The sequence below is a fragment of the Pollachius pollachius genome (assembly GCF_949987615.1).
Source record: "Pollachius pollachius genome assembly, chromosome: 3".
Classification (NCBI taxonomy): domain Eukaryota; kingdom Metazoa; phylum Chordata; class Actinopteri; order Gadiformes; family Gadidae; genus Pollachius; species Pollachius pollachius.
Genome location: NC_136936.1, coordinates 9,237,621 through 9,255,592, shown reverse-complemented (window position 1 = coordinate 9,255,592; position 17,972 = coordinate 9,237,621). Strand labels below are relative to the sequence as shown.

At 49.2% G+C, this 17,972-nt stretch overlaps 1 protein-coding gene across 2 annotated transcripts in view; it reads right to left on the bottom strand.

The window, feature by feature from the left end:
• Positions 1 to 13,864, bottom strand: part of cdon (cell adhesion associated, oncogene regulated) — a 38,387-nt gene extending 24,523 nt beyond the window's left edge. For both annotated transcript variants that reach the window (XM_079731435.1, XM_079731436.1), the window contains exon 1: positions 13,480 to 13,864. The gene's annotated coding sequence lies outside the window, so the exon portion shown is untranslated. The remainder of the gene's footprint in view (positions 1 to 13,479) is intronic.
• Positions 13,865 to 17,972: the final 4,108 nt, after the last annotated feature.

Genomic DNA, 17,972 nt, shown 5'->3' with positions numbered 1-17,972 from the left:
ACTCCCCTACCACCCGTTCTTCAACTCTCCTTTCTTCACTCGTTCATCTAAAGGACTTTTTTAATACTTTAGGGGAGACCCCCCCCCCCCCCGTCCTTCCTGAGCGTGTGTTTCCTTCTGGTTTTGTACTCATGGAGCGGCGAGGACGCAGTGAGGGGCTGGAGTGGCCTTGTGAGGACAGCACCAAGGACGCTTGAAAGGACGCTTTCCTGTGGAAAGAAACAAGCTGTCCTCACCGGCTGTAAGCCGAGCCCGTCGCCAAGGACACTGGGCCAGTGTCCCGGAGGGGAAGGCCTTCCTCGGACGCCGCCAGTGGGCTGATCTGTGTGAACGGGAGGACAAAGAGGAGCCCGGCCCGAACCGTGTCACTCGCAGCCTCAGTAGGGTGAAAACAAACCAACTTTAAAGAACCAAACGCACCCCCATCCCAGCCCCCTTGCCATCGCTCTGTGGGCTGTCTGTCACACTATACTACTGAAGTGCACGTGTTATACGATAGCGTTGTGGTGTGTTACACTAAACTGTACCGTATACTTAGAACAAAACCGATTTCTCAGGGCGTTAAAGACCGATGACACGTTGGAATCAAATCGATGAGCTTAGCCACATGTGGGGAAAGTGAGGGATTATACAAACACACACACTTATATACATACACACTTTCTCCCTCCCTCTCACCCTTATTCCCTCCCCCTCCTCGACTATATTGAGTGATGTACGTCAATGTGAGCGAAGGCTTGTGCTTGTGTTTGTGTGTGTCTATGTTTGTGCTTGTACATGCCTGTGTAAATGTGTGGATGTGTATGTATGCAAATATCTAGATTATATATATGTGTGTGAGTGTGTGTGTGCACGTCAGAAAGAGTTCTTCTCTCTGCTAGATGTCTATGACGACCCTCACCCCATCCAACCTGCTGGGGAACTCTACACCAGTGCTCCTCTACCACCACCACCACCACCACCACCACCACCAAACCGTTGGATCTCTGTGATGACTACGGTGAAAACATAAACTCTGGCCAGCCCCTTCAAGGACAGGCCCAGGGCTGTATGGGGGAGGCTGGAGGGTGGAGGGACCGGAGGAGGGGGAGCACCTGCACTGTCTTTGGTCCCAGACAAGGTCTTCTTTTAAGGGCCCCCTGTGTAGGCGGGGCCCGTATCGCTGTCATATTGGGTAAACAGGGACAAAAGCTACTGCCGCATAGACCATGAAAGACCTGGAGGGATGTGTGTGTGTGTGTGTGTGTGTGTGTGTGTGTGTGTGTGTGTGTGTGTGTGTGTGTGTGTGTGTGTGTGTTGGACCGTGTGTGCTAACTGAATCAAAGGGGCCTCAGGTGGTCCCTGTTAGATCACTAGGAGCTGCGTCCCATGGATCCAAGGCTTATCCTCACCATCCCAACATTGTTAGACCTCATATTGCCTTATTTCCTTTCAATATCCAGGGGTTTGCATATGAATGAGACAGATGTGTTGCTTTCTAACTGTATCTTAAATACAACATATATTGTATGTTTACAATGTGTGTTGTTTAGTCCAAATTTAAGACAGAAATTTGAAATCTTAGATGCCGTGAAAGGTGAGTTTGAGTATGCATCACTGTGTGTGTGACTATTTGTTGCCTGCTTGAGGATGTGTGTGTATATTTGTGTGGTGTGTGTGTGTGTGTGTATATTTGTGTGGTGTGTGTGTGCGTGTGCGTGTGCGTGTGCGTGTGCGTGTGCGTGTGTGTGTGTGTGTGTGTGTGTGTATGACGGACTAATGTGACCCTGATCTCTGAGGGCTGATCCTCCCGCTGGAGCCTAGACCTGCCAGCACTCGCCCTCCATCCTGACACATTCCAGAGAGAGTGAGAAACAGAGAGAGAGAGAGAGAGAGAGAGAGAGAGAGAGAGAGAGAGAGAGAGAGAGAGAGAGAGAGAGAGAGAGAGAGAGAGAGAGACAGACAGAGAGAGAGAGACAGAGAGAGAGGAGAGAGAGCAAGAAAGAGAGAGAGACAGAGAGAGAGACAGAGAGAGAGCGAGAGAGAGAGCGAGAGACAGAGAGAGAGGAGAGAGAGAAAGAAAGAGAGAGCGACAGAGAGAGAGAGAGAGAGAGAGTGCGAGAGAGAGAGCGAGAGACAGAGAGAGAGAGAGAGGGAGACAGAAATACAAATGGAGAGATGGCAAAACGAGAGGAAACAAAACCAAAGAAAGGAAACCAAGCACACGCCAACACACACACCAACACACACACGTAGAGTAGACATATGCACAAACCATCCCACATGCACCCGTAACACACACAAATAGACACACACAACGACTCACACATAGATAAATGCAAAAAGCAACCGGCACACACCTACAGTCTATCATTTACATACACCCCCACACACCCCCCCACACACCCCCCCACACACACACACACACACACACACACACACACACACACACACACACACACACACACACACACACACACACACACACACACACACACACACACTGATATATGCATAACCATGAAGAGAGAGTGGGAGACATGAGGGGAGGGGACATGGGAGAAGGAGCAGAGAGGAGGTGTGTGTGACAGGAGTAAGAGGAGCAGGGGTGTGGAGAGGAGGTGAGAGCTCCACAGGGAGGTCACATGTTTCACCATGGTCTCAACTCATTTCTGCGGGTGAGGAAGATCCACACACACACACACACATCCCCGCATAACACGAGAATGACTCGTCTGGGGCCAAACCCTGCCATAGATCAGCTTACCATATTAACATGCTTCAGTGTTTACCGAAGACAGCGAAGAGGAGGAATATTCGATGTCTTGGGTGTTACATCTGCTGCTGACTCCACTGAAATATTCCCCTACACCTCGTGAGTGTGGCTTACTAACTGCTAAGGAGGCGCAGGCGTTTCTGTTTCTGTTTGCGAAAACCTGAAAAGAAAATTCCGTCCAATGGCGCAAAGTGGCAATTAGCTAGCCCTAGAGACACACTACAATCATGCATTTACATTTTGAAATATATCAAATTCCTGTCTACTTCTGCTGTTAAATGGACCATCAATAATAAAAATACCGTTGAAAGAAGGAAACGGGAACATGTATGAAAAGTGAAAAGTGATAAGAAAAATAATCCCTATGTCTTTGGAGGGGGGGACTTGTGGGAGGGGTGGGGTTGATGTATTTGTATCTCTTGTTAGAGACAGGATCACAGATGCATTCTGGGGCCTCTGAGTGCTGACAAACAGAACCGGGGTTCTGGTCTGGGATACCTCAGTGTGATTAAAGACCTAACCCTTATTACATTGGAGGGAGGGGGAGAGAGGGGAGGAGGACAGAGGAAGGGGGGGAGAGAGACATGGAGAGAGGGGGGAGAGACATGGAGAGATAGAGACATGATTTGAAATGACTTGGAATGTTGGAGGGAAATTAGGGAGGAAGTGAAGCGCAATTCTTCTTTTTTTCTTGAACGTTGATCCACAACTCAAAGTGTCTCTCTCTCTCTCTCTCTCTCTCTCTCTCTCTCTCTCTCTCTCTCTCTCTCTCTCTCTCTCTCTCTAAGGAAAAGTAGTTTTCATGTAGGTCATTCCATAAGGACAGAAAGACAATAGCTCAAAAGATACAATGTCCTTTCATCATTGCTCTCAGTCTCCTGACAGGAAGTAGACAGTCACTAACCATAATTATCTCAACCAAACACAACACAACTCAGCAGCTGCACAACACAACGAAAGAGAGCACGGTAACACGACACAACGCAACAACACACCCAGGACTTCTCTTCAGGCGTGGGAGCAGAGAGTGAGAGGGGGGGGGGGGGGGGGGGTCTGTTCATACGTCACGTCTCCTATACAGCCATGTTTACCAAGGACACACAACCTTCCCCCTTCTTCCCATCCCTCTATTCATACCAACACACACACACACACACACACACACACACACACACACACTAAACAGTGACCGGCACAAAAAGTTCTTCCCGAAGACCTGGGAGACAGGGCTAATTACTCACACAGCAAACCGTGAGAGAGAGAGAGAGAGCGAGAGAGAGAGAGACACATATAGAGAGCAACAGAGAGCGGAAGGAAGAGGCAGAGAGAGAGGTAGAGACAGAAAGAAGGAGAGGTTTAGGGAGTATAGACAGATACTGAGAGTGGGAGAGGAAGAGAGACAGATAAAGGGACATGCGAGAGAAAAAGAGAGAGGTAGAGACAGACAGAGACAGAGAGAGAGACAGAGACAGAGACAGAGACAGAGACAGAGACAGAGAGAGAGAGAGAGAGAGAGAGAGGCAGTACAGTATCATCTTAATTGGAGATGGTTCCTGGGAACCAGTGGTTACCCGGGAAGGATGCTGATTGGATGTGTGTATGTGTGTGCGTGTGTGTATAGGGGGAGGGTCCTTTCCCAAGCCTGTGAACAGCAGGATTAACCAGGGAGGGAAACTCAATAGTGGCTGGTCCACTGGAAACGTATCCCTGGCCATCGCCACTTCGAGCCCACTATCACTAGGCAGCACCGCCCCACCTCTCCTCCTGTCTCCCTCACTTCCTCTCTCCCTTTCTCCTCGTCTCTCTCTTCTCCCCCCTCTCCCCCCCTACCTCTCCCAAACTATTTCTCCCTTTCTACTTCTCCCCCTTTCTCTTTCTTTCTCCCTCTCTCCATCCCTCCCTCCCTTGGCCTTACATCGGCTCACCAGGAGTAAGAGGACAGTGGAGGAGGAGGAGGAGGGGGGAGGAGGAGGAGGAGGAGGAGGGGGGAGGGGGAGGAGGAGGAGGAGGAGGAATGCAGGACCCTGCAGTCTCCCCCTCGGGGCTGGGGGCTTTAATACTCATCTCCTGCATGTGCCAAGAAGCTACAGGGGGGAGGACAGGGAGGAGGGAGGGATGATGGGTGATGTGGAGCTGAGTGTGTGTGCGTGTGCGTGTGCGTGTGTGTGTGTGTGTGTGTGTGTGTGTGTGTGTGTGTGTGTGTGTGTGTGAGAGAGAGTTTGGGGGGGGGGGGGTCTGTGATTGTGCTGCCCTGGCAACTAGGCGGGAGAAGGAGCAGGGATTCACATTCCTTACGTTCAGTACTGATTAGAAAGATGAGGGGAGAGGAGGAAGGAGCTGTGGGAGGGAGGGGGAGAGAGGGGTGAGGGCCGGGGTCCCAGCGATACCGGGTTGCCAAACGTCTTGCAAATGTCCAGTTTTGTTTTGTTGTCTTGATTCCGATAGCCTGACCACTATCTACGTCCACCCACACCCTGATAGGAGCGGGCCCCAGGCTCAGATCTCCTGCAGTCTCATCCTCCCTTTTGGCCAGAGAAAAACTAAAAAAGAAAGAGAAGGAGAGACGGAGAGAGAGAAACAGCCCTCAGCACTCCCTCCCCGACGCTCCTGGATTCCATCACTGCCGACGTCGCTAAGGCAACCAGCGCCGGAGAACGTAGACAACTGCTCTGCGGAGTCTCTTATGGATGGATTCCTGGCCCGCCACCAAGAGGCTCTCTGGGTCCACCATATACATTTAATAACGCAATATCGGCCGCCCACGCACACACACATATACACAAAATGATAGTACAGTGAACAGGACACATACCTACACATACACACACACACACGGTCAAATTCTAGAAAAAATATCTACACACAAATGAAATCCCATTAAGTGAGTAAACATCTAAACACACACGGACAAAATCACATTACCGAGTAAACAGACCCAGGCTCAAGAGGCCCACTGAAATTGTTGAAGAAGAAAAACTTCTTCTGTTGTCCAAATGTTTAATGTTCGCCGCTGAGTGTTAAGTGAGAGGCGAGAAAAAAGTCTGTATTTTCATTTCTCAAAGTGATTAATTCCCCGAATGCGACCGAAGAGAGACAGGGGCCATTTATCCAGGGTTGGGGGGGGGGGAAGGGATGAGGGGCCCCTGGGGAAGACATCCTGCTCATTCTGCCTGATTCGGAGAGCACTGTGGCTCGTCCGACACGAGGCAAAACAAACAACGTTGTGAAAAGGTTAAAATAGAGCTAATCTCCTGCAACACTTTCTGACCAATTTGTGTCGGAAAACGCAAAACAAACAGAGCGGCTCCCGCGAGTGGCGGTCCCGAGGTAGAGAAGATAAATCTGGTTCCAACCACACGTTTGAAAGACACGGTTTATTTAGTTTGGTCTAAATGTTTACCCGTCTTGCCGTGGAACACTGCGCACTTGTTGTGCATGATGAGAGATGAGAGGCTTCGACAGACTTTACCTTACTGTCCTCCCTCTCTCTCTCTCTCTCTCTCTCTCTCTCTCTCTCTCTCTCTCTCTCTCTCTCTCTCTCTCTCTCTCTCTCTCTCTCTCTCTCTCTCTCTCTCTCTCTCTCTCTCTCTCTCTCTCTCTCTCTCTCTCTCTCTCTCTCTCTACTTGGCGGAGATGACGCACGGCCTCTGACGAGAGCCAAACGCTACGAATACATGACAACTGCTCAACACAACAATAATACAGACACCCTGCGCTACACTAACTGCTAACACTAACAAAGCCATACGTTTCTGTTACTGCCTGTTTGCACCACTTACACATTATAGACATCAGTTGTAAAAAACAAAAAAAAACTGTCAGCAGGGAAATTGTTATACATGTTATTGAATGTTTAATGTAAGAGAAAACATACTGTCGCTACTGCTACCGCTAAACATGGAGCCCAGAACCAAAGTCCAGCATGTACTCATCGTCGGGCTACAGAGCAGCAACGACCATGTGTTTTATTCCACCATCTTAACAGCCTCACCACCCAACGCACCCTGAAGTCACTTTTAAATATAAGGGGTTCCATTGGTCCCTGAGGGCCTCGTCTTCCAGGACGAAAGGCCCAAAATGGCACCCATAACCACTGGGTCGGGAGGCAGTCTCATCTCTCTCTCTCTCTCTCATCTCTCTCTCTCTCTCTCTCTCTCTCCTCTGATCAGGGAGAACAGCCCTTCAAACAAGTCGTCTGTTTGTCAGCCCGAGGGGAGTGCCAGCCACTACGCCTGCCTTAATATAGTCTTGCTGATCCTCTCTGGCTGTGCGGCGCGCACACACACACTGACACACACACACACACACACACACACACACACACACACACACACACACACACACACAGACACACACAGACACACACACACTCTGGTTCGTAGAAATTCATGTCAGATGTGACTTATTGGTTCAACATTTGAAATAGAAAGCTGTGGCTGCTCACGTCTGCTAAAGCCAGGAGAATCTCCCAGCTGAGGCGGCGCGGCCTGCAGCCATCGGGCCGTGTTCCACCCCCACCAGGCGAGTTCCACTGCCGGCGGAGGAAACACAAGTGGAACCTCGCAAACAGGAAGATGCTGAGGATGCAAAAATGATCTCCTGTTCTTTTTTTTTTTTTTTTTTTACTCTGGAAGCGTTTGTTTGTTATTTATAGACGAGAGTTGTCAGCGGTGAGAGGCTAAGTTCAGCGGTTCTCTCTGAAGGGGGCACGGCTCCGTTAAACCAAAGATACGATTTGGGAACAAGAAGACTATTCTTCTACTTCATGCGCCTGTTGACATGAGATGAGTTGATGGATTGGTTTGTAAGAAACGCCATGTTGACCCGGCCACAGCAAGAATGGTTTTCGTACGGAATGACAATTACAGAGCTATCGAGCAAACCGAATATTAAGAAAAGAAACCCTGCCAACGCTAACATTATGAATTATCGCTTTCCGCTTCACCCCCCGGAACAAACCCTTAACCTTTTGCACCAGTGTATCAAACCAGACAGCGGTGACGAAGGCACCGAGCAAAGTATCACCATGGCAATACTAAGAAACAAATGTTGTTTTTGTTGTTTTCTAGCAGGCTTGGGTCCTGTGTGAACATTTGGGAGCCACATTTAGAACGCCTGTTTGGCGTCCCATTTAGCGTGTGCGTCTCTGGATGAGGCCCCCCCACCCCGGGGTCTGTGACGCCTGGGGTGGGGGGGGGGGGGGGGTTAGGGTTCTCTACTCCTTATCTCTGGGGGCTCTGAGTACATCTTGGCTCTGAGTACAACCATTCCTATAAAGCTGTTTTACGTTCTCCTTATCTTGTCGTCAATGAGAAACAGGCCTACGTGTCCAGCGAGCAAGTCGCTCAACTGACGAATCAAACCATCTTCGGAAAAAAAGGAAAGTGCTTAGGAAAGTACGATTGACGTCTAAACCCTGTTATCTCCCCCGTAATGGTTTTGTTTCATTTTAAACAGCCCGTGGTCGGACGGAACATCTGTTTCTGCTGCCCTGAAAAAAATGTTTGTTTGCTTTAACAATTATGAGCCGCTGTTTCTCATTTCTATCCTCAGACCGCTCCAAAGTCATTACAGCGCTCGGGGTCCACCACTGAGTTCTGAATCTGGGGGTAACCCGACACAAGACTCTGTTGAAAGCTGGTGTATACACGACCGCTACAGTCTGCTACCTTCTGACAGGGACGGGAGCAATGTAGCCAACGTGAGGTACCCTCCAGCTTTTGGTCTGACATGAAGGAGAAGAAAGTGAGAAGAATTGACTGAACTGTTTGGACTCTCTGCCAGGAGTTCCCGACACCTTTGGGGGGGGGGGGGGGGTTGTGGACGTATGCTTTGTGAAGTCATCACAGAACGACGGTGTGCCGGCACTAGATAAGACGGAGCTAAGTCCTGACAGTTTGTGTAAACAGGATGGATACCTTAGGCTACTGCTAAATCCTTGCTAGCCCAGTACAGCCCAGAAGCTTCAATTAAGCTGATTCAAGCAGTATCTTCTCTCTACCCTGGATCTGGACGAGAGAGCCAGGAACACAGAGAGTGAGAGAAGGAGGGAGCGAGCATAAAATATGGGCCCTTCAGTTAGAAATGACGGTGGACTGCACTCTCCAGCACTGAGAAAAGCACAACGTATCCCCTCCTCCCTTATTTTCCCCGAACCTGAACATCTTTCTCCGTCTACTCCCTGCCCATGGCTGCTGGGTGTCGTCCATCAACAACCTTCCCACCCCTACCCCCTATCCCCCTATCCCCCTATCCCCCCAGCCCCTACCATCCAACGCATCAACCCTCCCTCCTCCTCCACCCCCACCAGCCCCTACGCTCCCACCAGTCTTGGCAGGGTGCCCGCTGCTCCCCTCACAGCCGTCGGACGGAGCCCTCTCCCTCTGGCCTCAGCCCTCCTAACGAATGAGAGCCCAGCCTTAAGAAACAGAGGAAAGAGTTAGCGAATGGGGAAAGGGAACGAGACGCGAGAGGGAGAGGATGGAGGGGCGTGTGACTCTGTCTGTGAGTAATGGGTGCAAAGGGCAGATTTGGAATCGATCAGAACCTCCCGCAGGTCCCGGCCGAGCCAAGCCAACCCCGTGCAAGTTCACACAGACACACACGCCATCGCTCACATCCTCACGGAGGTCGAGAAGTCACTGAAAGAAGACCGTAGTTCTGATTTCTTTTGACAACCGTGTGTGGGAATGGGATGGATGCGATGGCATTTAATAAAAACGACCTGTTTCGGTCAGCAGTGTTTCTTTTTGGGTAACGTTGGCAACCAGGCCAAAACCTCAACAAACACGCAAGGCCAGTTTGTTTTTAACCGTTGTCAGAAACTCGGACTCCCTCCAGAGTCAAGGCTTCATGAGGTTAGACGTCCTACTCCTCACATCTGGGACGCAGAGATACTGAACGAGGGCGGTGGGCAACTCTAAACACACACACACACACACACACACAACACTCACACACACACAACACTCACACGGTCACATGACTGCCGCCTCCATTTCTTTGGCGAGCCCGGCATGTGCTGCGTCGTCACTCGGCGGTCGCACGCCCACGCTCTCCGTGCTTTTCTCTCTCCGCGTGTGCATGACCTCACCGCTCCCCGAAACCACAGCTCCTCTCTGCATCACAGCCCCGTCGGGAAGTACTGCTGTAGAACTGCAGTACTACTGCCATGTCATGATTTAGAATTATGTTTTTATTTTTATTTATTCATATATTTTTTTGTAAAAGGGATTCAGCAACTGTTCATCAAAAATGTCAAAAGTCGATTAGGTTTAGACGGAGAATGGGACAGAAATCGTTCAGGTCGAAATCAAAATCAGGTCGTTTGACTTCATCCTCCTGACTGGATGTCTGATTATTTCTCAACAGTATAAGCTAAGTATGATGTTAACTTTTGACAGGATACTTTTTGACCTGTGACGCCAGCCTTGAAGAAACATTCACACACACACACACACACACACACACACACACACACACACACACACACACACACACACACACACACACACACACACACACACACACACACACACACACACACACAAACACACATACATCAATAGTTATAAACAAAACGCCATCCACAGACTGCGTCCACGTAGAGGGTCCGTCGGTCTCTCGGACCCCAGACTACGCCGATGATCAACAGAACCATTATGTGAGCGGGACCGCCATCATTACAGATGCTTACATTCAAATTGCCCACTTAGCATAGTTCTCCCAGGCAACATGTGTTTGGCATTAGCCAGGGCTCTAATCGCTCAAACATTATTCTAACACACTTAATGGCAGTGCTGGCCTTTTGTTCGGCCATGTTTGATAAGAGCCGCTACCTCTAATGATTTATTTATTTTCACTCTACGGAGCAAAACTGTTGTTGTTTTTTACCCAGAATGCACCACTGGTGTATTCTGAGCCCTATTGGTGGTGGAAGTAGCACCGACTGTGGTGGTAAGCGGCGCAGTGTAATTACAATGCAACCGAATGCTAATGTTGGCTCCCTCCATTTTATAGTGCTTTCTAATGGCACTCCCGGCCGTAATAGATCCAGTACAACACTCACTGTCATGTGTTCTTGGCACAAAATTGATTTGAGCTCCACAAGTTCAAATGTTTAATCTTCACTTAAAAAGGCCATTTAAAGTGAATTTCAATCATCCATCTGAAACTGACGTCCGTAATCATTGTGAAATTAAAACAATTTTTTGATCAAATGGACTTTGTCATTTTCAGCAAGTCTAATGTTCCACGAAATATACACTAACCAACTTAAAAAAATATATATCTGTCACTTTAGTTCCTCCATTAAATTAAAACCATTCACAGAGATTTAAAGTAAGCAATCTGGAACTTCAATCATTTGGCGGCCTCCATCAGAACTCCTTTCAGTTTTCAGTTCCTCCGTATTGATTCCACATCGGCTCCAACACAAATCCCTGTCAGCTACACATTTGCATTGTTTTCCCAATCGGAGCACAAAAGACCCTCGGACTGAAAAGGTGCTAATCCCCTGTTGTCCTCCTCCTGCAGAGATTACCAACCGCCCGCGTGACATCACACTTCACCATGCATGCACACCTACTCATAGTCCACTGAAGCTAAATGGAAACGCCATGTCCCACACAATAGCCTACATCCAGCCCCCTCCACCACCCCCTGTCATCACGGAGCCCGACCGACGGGGCCTCGGGGCCACTGAGAGGATCCAGGAGCCATCGGAAGTGGCGTGTTGTCAACAATGCAGCAGAGGCCGTTTGATCGCAGACGGCTGCTTGTCCGGAGCCGCTCATGTGTGTCCGGCTCAATGGACAACCTAAGATGTGAGACACATTCAGGATCTTTGTCCCTGGGAGCGTTTGAAAGTGTTTCTGAAGGAGGGGGGACGGGGCGGCTACAGACCACCAGACACAGGGCCGCTGTCGCTGAGCTGCACACGAGTTGAACGATTGAGTGACCTATCAAAAGGTGCCCGTCTGAGATCTTGTCATAGAAAAATATTTCTGAGTAAACGACTGGGTATATGGATATATGATTAAGATAGAGAGCAGAGCTGACTTGTTAAGTGTCTTTCAAACCTTTGCTCTTCAGTGTCAATACACACTCAATGTTGTGCAGGATAACAGTTAGGTGTACTTCACTGAGGAACAGGGGTGAATACACAAACTCAAAGACAAAAGAAAGGTTTTAAGCCACAAGTACAACCCCAGACGTTTAAATACACAACATGACACAATACTCTGCAGACCTGCAAGAAGTCCAGGAACTTGATTGGACTTTCACAGAAAAAAACTATATTCTGTTTTCTAGATTGTATCCTATTGGGTTTGATAAGCAGGATATTAAAAAGGATGCAAATAAAAACCAATGTAACAGACAAAAGGATTGTTTATTTAACTTCAGTCTAAGTTCAGATACAGACAAAATAATTGTGTATTTAACTTCAGACTACAATAAGTCAATGTCTTGACTTATAGATTTGTTTTAAAAGATGGTCTATTTTATTTAAACTCTAATTGCAATAGCATCGGTATAGATGGCTCAGTTGAGAGGCTACTACAAATTGTCAGTATTTTTAAAAGGAAGGTCAATAGCATTTCCTGACATGATTAGGCCTATAGACTGCTAATATTAAACCAAATGCTGATTCAAAGAATTGTAAGTGTTTATATTCAACTTGTTGGGAAAACAAATCACATATTTGGGACCCATTACCAAAACGACGGCACGCCTAAAAGGTACGATTCATCTCTTAATTCTCGGGTGGTGTGTTTTCTTTCTGAAGGCTTGCGGTTACTTTGACATATAGGTCTGTGTTTCGTTCCGACAGAAAGTGGGTCATAAAAGTAGGCTATAACTTTAGGATGCACTGCTGTTCGGGACGTCGCTGGGCTCGCTGGGCCCCGTCCATTTTCACCTCCTGTGACTCTTGACTCCCATGTGTCAAGCAGGGGACACATCGATCAATTTAAAAAAAGGTCCAATATTTCCGAGGTAAAGAATATGTTTTGAATGGGTTACAAGTTGAGTTACAAGTTGTACAAGTTGTTGTTGAATGTTTACAAGTTGAATAAAGATGCGAAAGGAAAAAAAATCATATTGGCTGTAATTTTATTTGGTTTACAGAACATAGAGGCGACACTTAATTAAATTTAGATTGAAAAAAATGGCCATAGAAAATATGAAAACGCTGTTAATTAGATAATTAACTTTTAATGGGGCGCGTGTATGCCCGATAATTCCTGATCTGACAAGTTCACAGCATAGAAACGTAATCAGAATAATGTCAATGATAATATTCCCAACACTTCACAAAGGAAATAACTGTATTATTGGCTGAATTGAACGTTAGGTAGACTCAACCGTTACAAAGTCTCCCCCGGCTGAACTCAATGGTAAGTACAAATCAAGCACAAACCTTTCCTCGGTAGGCTTTTCGCAGTGGTTCATTAATTCATAAACCTCTTCTCAAAGATCTCGCTTGGTAGACGGGCGCCCCCCATGTACCACCGCTGGGGAAACGCATTTCTCTATAGAGAAAACACAGTTGTGTATAGCGCACTACTTCCCTGTAGACTGACTTCACTTAAAAAATATTAAAGTAAAAAGTATTTTGACAACGTTTACGGAGAAAGAAAACCGATCACCAGCTATACTCTCATACGTCCCCGAAGCCCACCCAGTCTCCCCCCAGGAACGGGTCTCCCTCCTCCCGGGCTTACCTCTCTGGTAAGACGAGCGGAAAAGCTGCGAGCCGCCGGTTGATTCAGAAGAAAAACGCATTCTTATAATGCCAAATCCGTACGGGTCCCTCCATTAGACATGGGTTGAAAGTACGAGACGGGACTGGAACGGGGGTAAAGTGCCGTGGAAGCGACCGTTGAGCCCGGTGAGGAGCGGGCAGGCGGTACGAGGCTACCCGGGAGCCTGTAGGTGCGTCCGCCCCGTCTAAACTTCAGCAGAGGTATCGCCACTTTTTGTCTCAAAAGTTGCGAGGTGAAGTCCTGGACTCGTCACTCTCTCTCGCTCTCCTTCTATCTCTCTATCTTTCTGCGCCGATGCAACTTGCGCTCTCTCTCACCACGACTGTCTCCTCGACGCACACATCTCTGAACTTTAGTATCGAGTTGCTCCAGCGAATCACGGCAGCGGGTCGACGAGCCTCTGTGATCGTCAAACCAAGAATGTTCCAGCGCTCTGCCAGAGCCGAGGGAGAGCGAGGGAGGAGGGGGTGCTCTCTCTCTCTCTCTCCAGCCTGCCTCTTCAACCAGCCCTATACATCAGACTACAAAACAAACACACACACACACACACACACACACACACACACACACACACACACACACACACACACACACACACACACACACACACACACACACACACACACACACACACACACACACACACACCTCAGGTTAAAGGCTACCTGTACCTGTGTGGTGGTGGTGGTGCCAAACGCGAGGCAAAAAAAACGATTCCTAATCGGTAGGCCTATTTATTTAACTGTAAAAACTTTTACACCCAACGGATTTTTAAGGCGCATGACGTCTTTTTTTGGACCTATATGGATGATATATTTTTGTTGATTTAGTTTTTTGTCTAAGTGCTTATTTACGACCATAGTCCAGACTCCAGACCGAGTCTGTGGTTAATAAAATAGGCTACATTTGATCTTATCTGATTATGAGATAATCTGTTATGTAAAATTATACTGTAAAACACTGTGAAAACACTGTATTTACAACAGTTTCAATAACAGCAAACGGTGCCTCACCCCCTGTTGGAAAAAAAGAAAAAAAGAAAAAAAGTTAAGTTTGTTGGCGTGGCGACCACTGTAGTGTGTGTGTGTGTGTGTGTGTGTGTGTGTGTGTGTGTGTGTGTGTAGCTTTACGTCTCTCAGTGGAGCCATTCAATTGAATTAAAGTTGTGTGTGGGGGAGAGATGTTTGAACAGCTAATAGCCATGGGTCACTTTTGGCTAGGAGGAGCCGGGAGGGGTGGGGGGGGAACACTGCTCGGCACCCCACCACTTCCTCCATCACTATGTGACACACCCTCTCCAGGGAGTGTGTGTTTATGTGCCCTCTGTGTCTGTGTGTGTGTGTATGTGCGTGTGTGCATGTGTGGGTGTGTGCATGTTAAGGTTTTGGCATGTGTATCTATGTGCATGACTGTGTTTGTGTGCATTTGTGACATACACTGTTTGTGTGTGTGTGTGTGTGTGTGCGTGTGTGCGTGCGTGCGTGCGTGCGTGCGTGCGTGCGTGCGTGTTGGAAAGTATGCCTATGTGTGTGTATGTATGTGTACACTTGAAAGCCTGTCATTTCTACGACAGTGGTTTGTTGTGTGTATGGTGGTAATGTTTTGAGAGTGATCATCCGTGCACTGGTAATCAGGCAGGGTGGTGCCTGCTGGCCAGCCTGGTCCCTTTTGGTACATTACTAGTCTACTCACTAGACTATAGTCTGGCCTGGTTTAATCGGGTCTGGTCTGGTCCGGGCTTGTGTAGTCTGGTATGGTCTAGTCTAGGACTGGTCTAGTCCGCTAGCCTCTGGCCTGGTTGAGTCTGGTCCATTTCTGGCCTTGACTTGGGTCTAGTGTAGTCCAGTCTATTCTAGTCTAAGGTGGCCCAGTCTAATCTGGGCTGCCGCTGGTCTAGTCGAGTCGAGTCTAGTCTGACCCAGTCTAGTCTAGCCTAGTCTAGTCTAGTCTAGGAAAATCCGGTCTAATCCGGTCTAGTCCAGTCTGGTCTGGCTCAGCCCAGCAGGTGTAGCACTGCCTTTCAGCTGATTCCAGAGAGGAAGTGAAGTGAGCCCAGTCCTGCAGAGGCAGACAGATGAAGGCCTGAGGGGCCGAGCAGCACCTCTCACCAGAAGGAGACACAGGAGACAGGCCACAAGGGCAAGAGGCCTCCTCCTCTTCATCGTCTTCCTCTCCTTGTTTTTTTCCTCCTCTACTTCCTCCGCCTCCTCTTCTCTCTCCTCCGCCTCTTCCTCCTCCTCCTCTTCTCTCTCCTTCTCCTCCTGCTCCTCCTCATCAGCTTCCATTTCTCTCCTGCTCCTCTTCCCCCCACCTCCTCCGTTTCCTCCTCTTCTTTCTCCTCTTCCTCACGCCCACCTCTCAGCTGCTTCCCTCTCTTTCTCTCTCTCCCTCTGCCTCCTTCTCTTTCTCTCTCTCCCTCTGCTTCCCTCTCTTTCTCTCTCTCCCTCTGCCTCCTTCTCTTTCTCTCTCTCCCTCTGCCTCCTTATCTTTCTCTCTCTCCCTCTGCTTCCCTCTCTTTCTCTCTCTCCCTCTGCCTCCTTCTCTTTCTCTCCATCTGATTCTCTTTCGCTCGGACAGATAAACAGCTATGAATGTCATTATTCTTTTGAAGGCTTAAACTGGACATTTTTTTTCATATCGTTTCATGTCATTTCATCGAATAAAGTCAGTGTTTCTCTGCAGGTATAGAGAAACAAAATAGTTGTCACTGTCTGTCCTGTTTTATTTTTCTCTGTCTGTCCTGGTCTCTTTCTCTCAACCTTTTTCTTGTTCTCTTCTGGTCCCCCTCTTCTTCCCCGTCCTTCGTTCTCTCTCTCTGCCTCACGTTCCCTGTATCCCCCTGGTCTCCCCTGGTCTCCCCTCCTTTCTCTCCCTCTCCCCCTCTCTCTCCCCTTCCTCCTGCCTCCCCCCTCTTTCTCCATTTTTCTCTCCCCCTCTCTCTCCCCTTCCTCCTGCCTCCCCCCTCTTTCTCCATTTTTCTCTCCCCCTCTCTCTCCCCTTCCTCCTGCCTCCCCTCTCTTTCTCCATTTTTCTCTCCCCTCTCTCTCCCCTTCCTCCTGCCTCCCCCTCTTTCTCCATTTTTCTCTCCCCTCTCTCTCCCCTTCCTCCTGCCTCCCCCCTCTTTCTCCATTTTTCTCTCCCCCTCTCTCTCCCCTTCCTCCTGCCTCCCCCCTCTATCTCCATTTTTCTCTCCCCCTCTCGCTCCCCTTCCTCCTGCCTCCCCCCTCTTTCTCCATTTTTCTCTCCCCTCTCTCTCCCCTTCCTCCTGCCTCCCCCCTCTTTCTCCATTTTTCTCTCCCCCTCTCTCTCCCCTTCCTCCTGCCTCCCCCCTCTATCTCCATTTTTCTCTCCCCCTCTCGCTCCCCTTCCTCCTGCCTCCCCCCTCTTTCTCCATTTTTCTCTCCCCCTCTCTCTACTGGTCTCCTTTTCTCTCCTCCTGCTCTCCCCCAACACAGACATTCCTCCCTCTTTATCTTCTTCTTTCTCTCCTGGTCTATCTCTCTCCTTCCCTCCTCTTCTCCCCCCCCCCCCCCCCCCCCCCCCCCCCCCCCCACTACACATTTCCCCCTCTTCATCCCCCCCACTCTCTCCTGGTGTATCTCTCTCCTTCCCTCTCCCTTCCTCTCTCTCTTTCCTCCTGCTCCCCCCCCCCCCCCCCCCTTAAACATTTCTCCCTCTTTATCTCCCCCTCTCTCTCCTTGTCTCCCTCTCTCTGAGAGGAATGATTGGACACAGTTGCATGTGAAAGGCCAGTGGAGCACAGAGTCCACAGGGAGCAGGGCCGGCACACAAAAGGGGCCAGGGAGGGGCCACGGCGGCTATGGGCCACGCTGGGAACTAAAGCTGACAGCGCAGACACTGCCCCTCCACGCAGGGCAGCGCTGTCTCTCGCCCCCTGCGGCCCTCTCTCTCTCTCTCTCTCATATCTGAGAGAGGAGCCGATCGGTGCCGACGGTGGCAGGACAGACAGCGCTAGACGCACACAGAGAGAGCGCCCTGGTGACCTCTGCTCTGCATTGTCCCCGGTACCAGGGCCCTTAGATTGGTTGTAGATGAATGCTGTACAGCCGACACGCACGCTGGTGGTACCCAGAGAGGACACCACACCCCTGGTTCACCCTTGATGTTTCAAAGCATTCAGCTCAGGGTGATAGGGGTTCTCAGTGTGTTGGGCAGCGCTTGGGGGAGCTGTTTGTTTTTCTGAGGGCCCTTGCCCTAGCTTTCATTGGGTCACATGGACGTTTGCATGATGTCACGTACGCATTTGCGATGATTTATATCAATGTAGCCCATAAAATGAAACGGCTCCGTTATTCCCTCTCGGTTTTTGGATAGACGTGAGGTTTTTGAACGGCCGCCTCAAGTCCCCTGAATAAACGTAACATTACAACACTATTGACTCCTCGAATCTGAGTTCTTCAATCAAACGCATCAAATCTGAATCCTCCAAT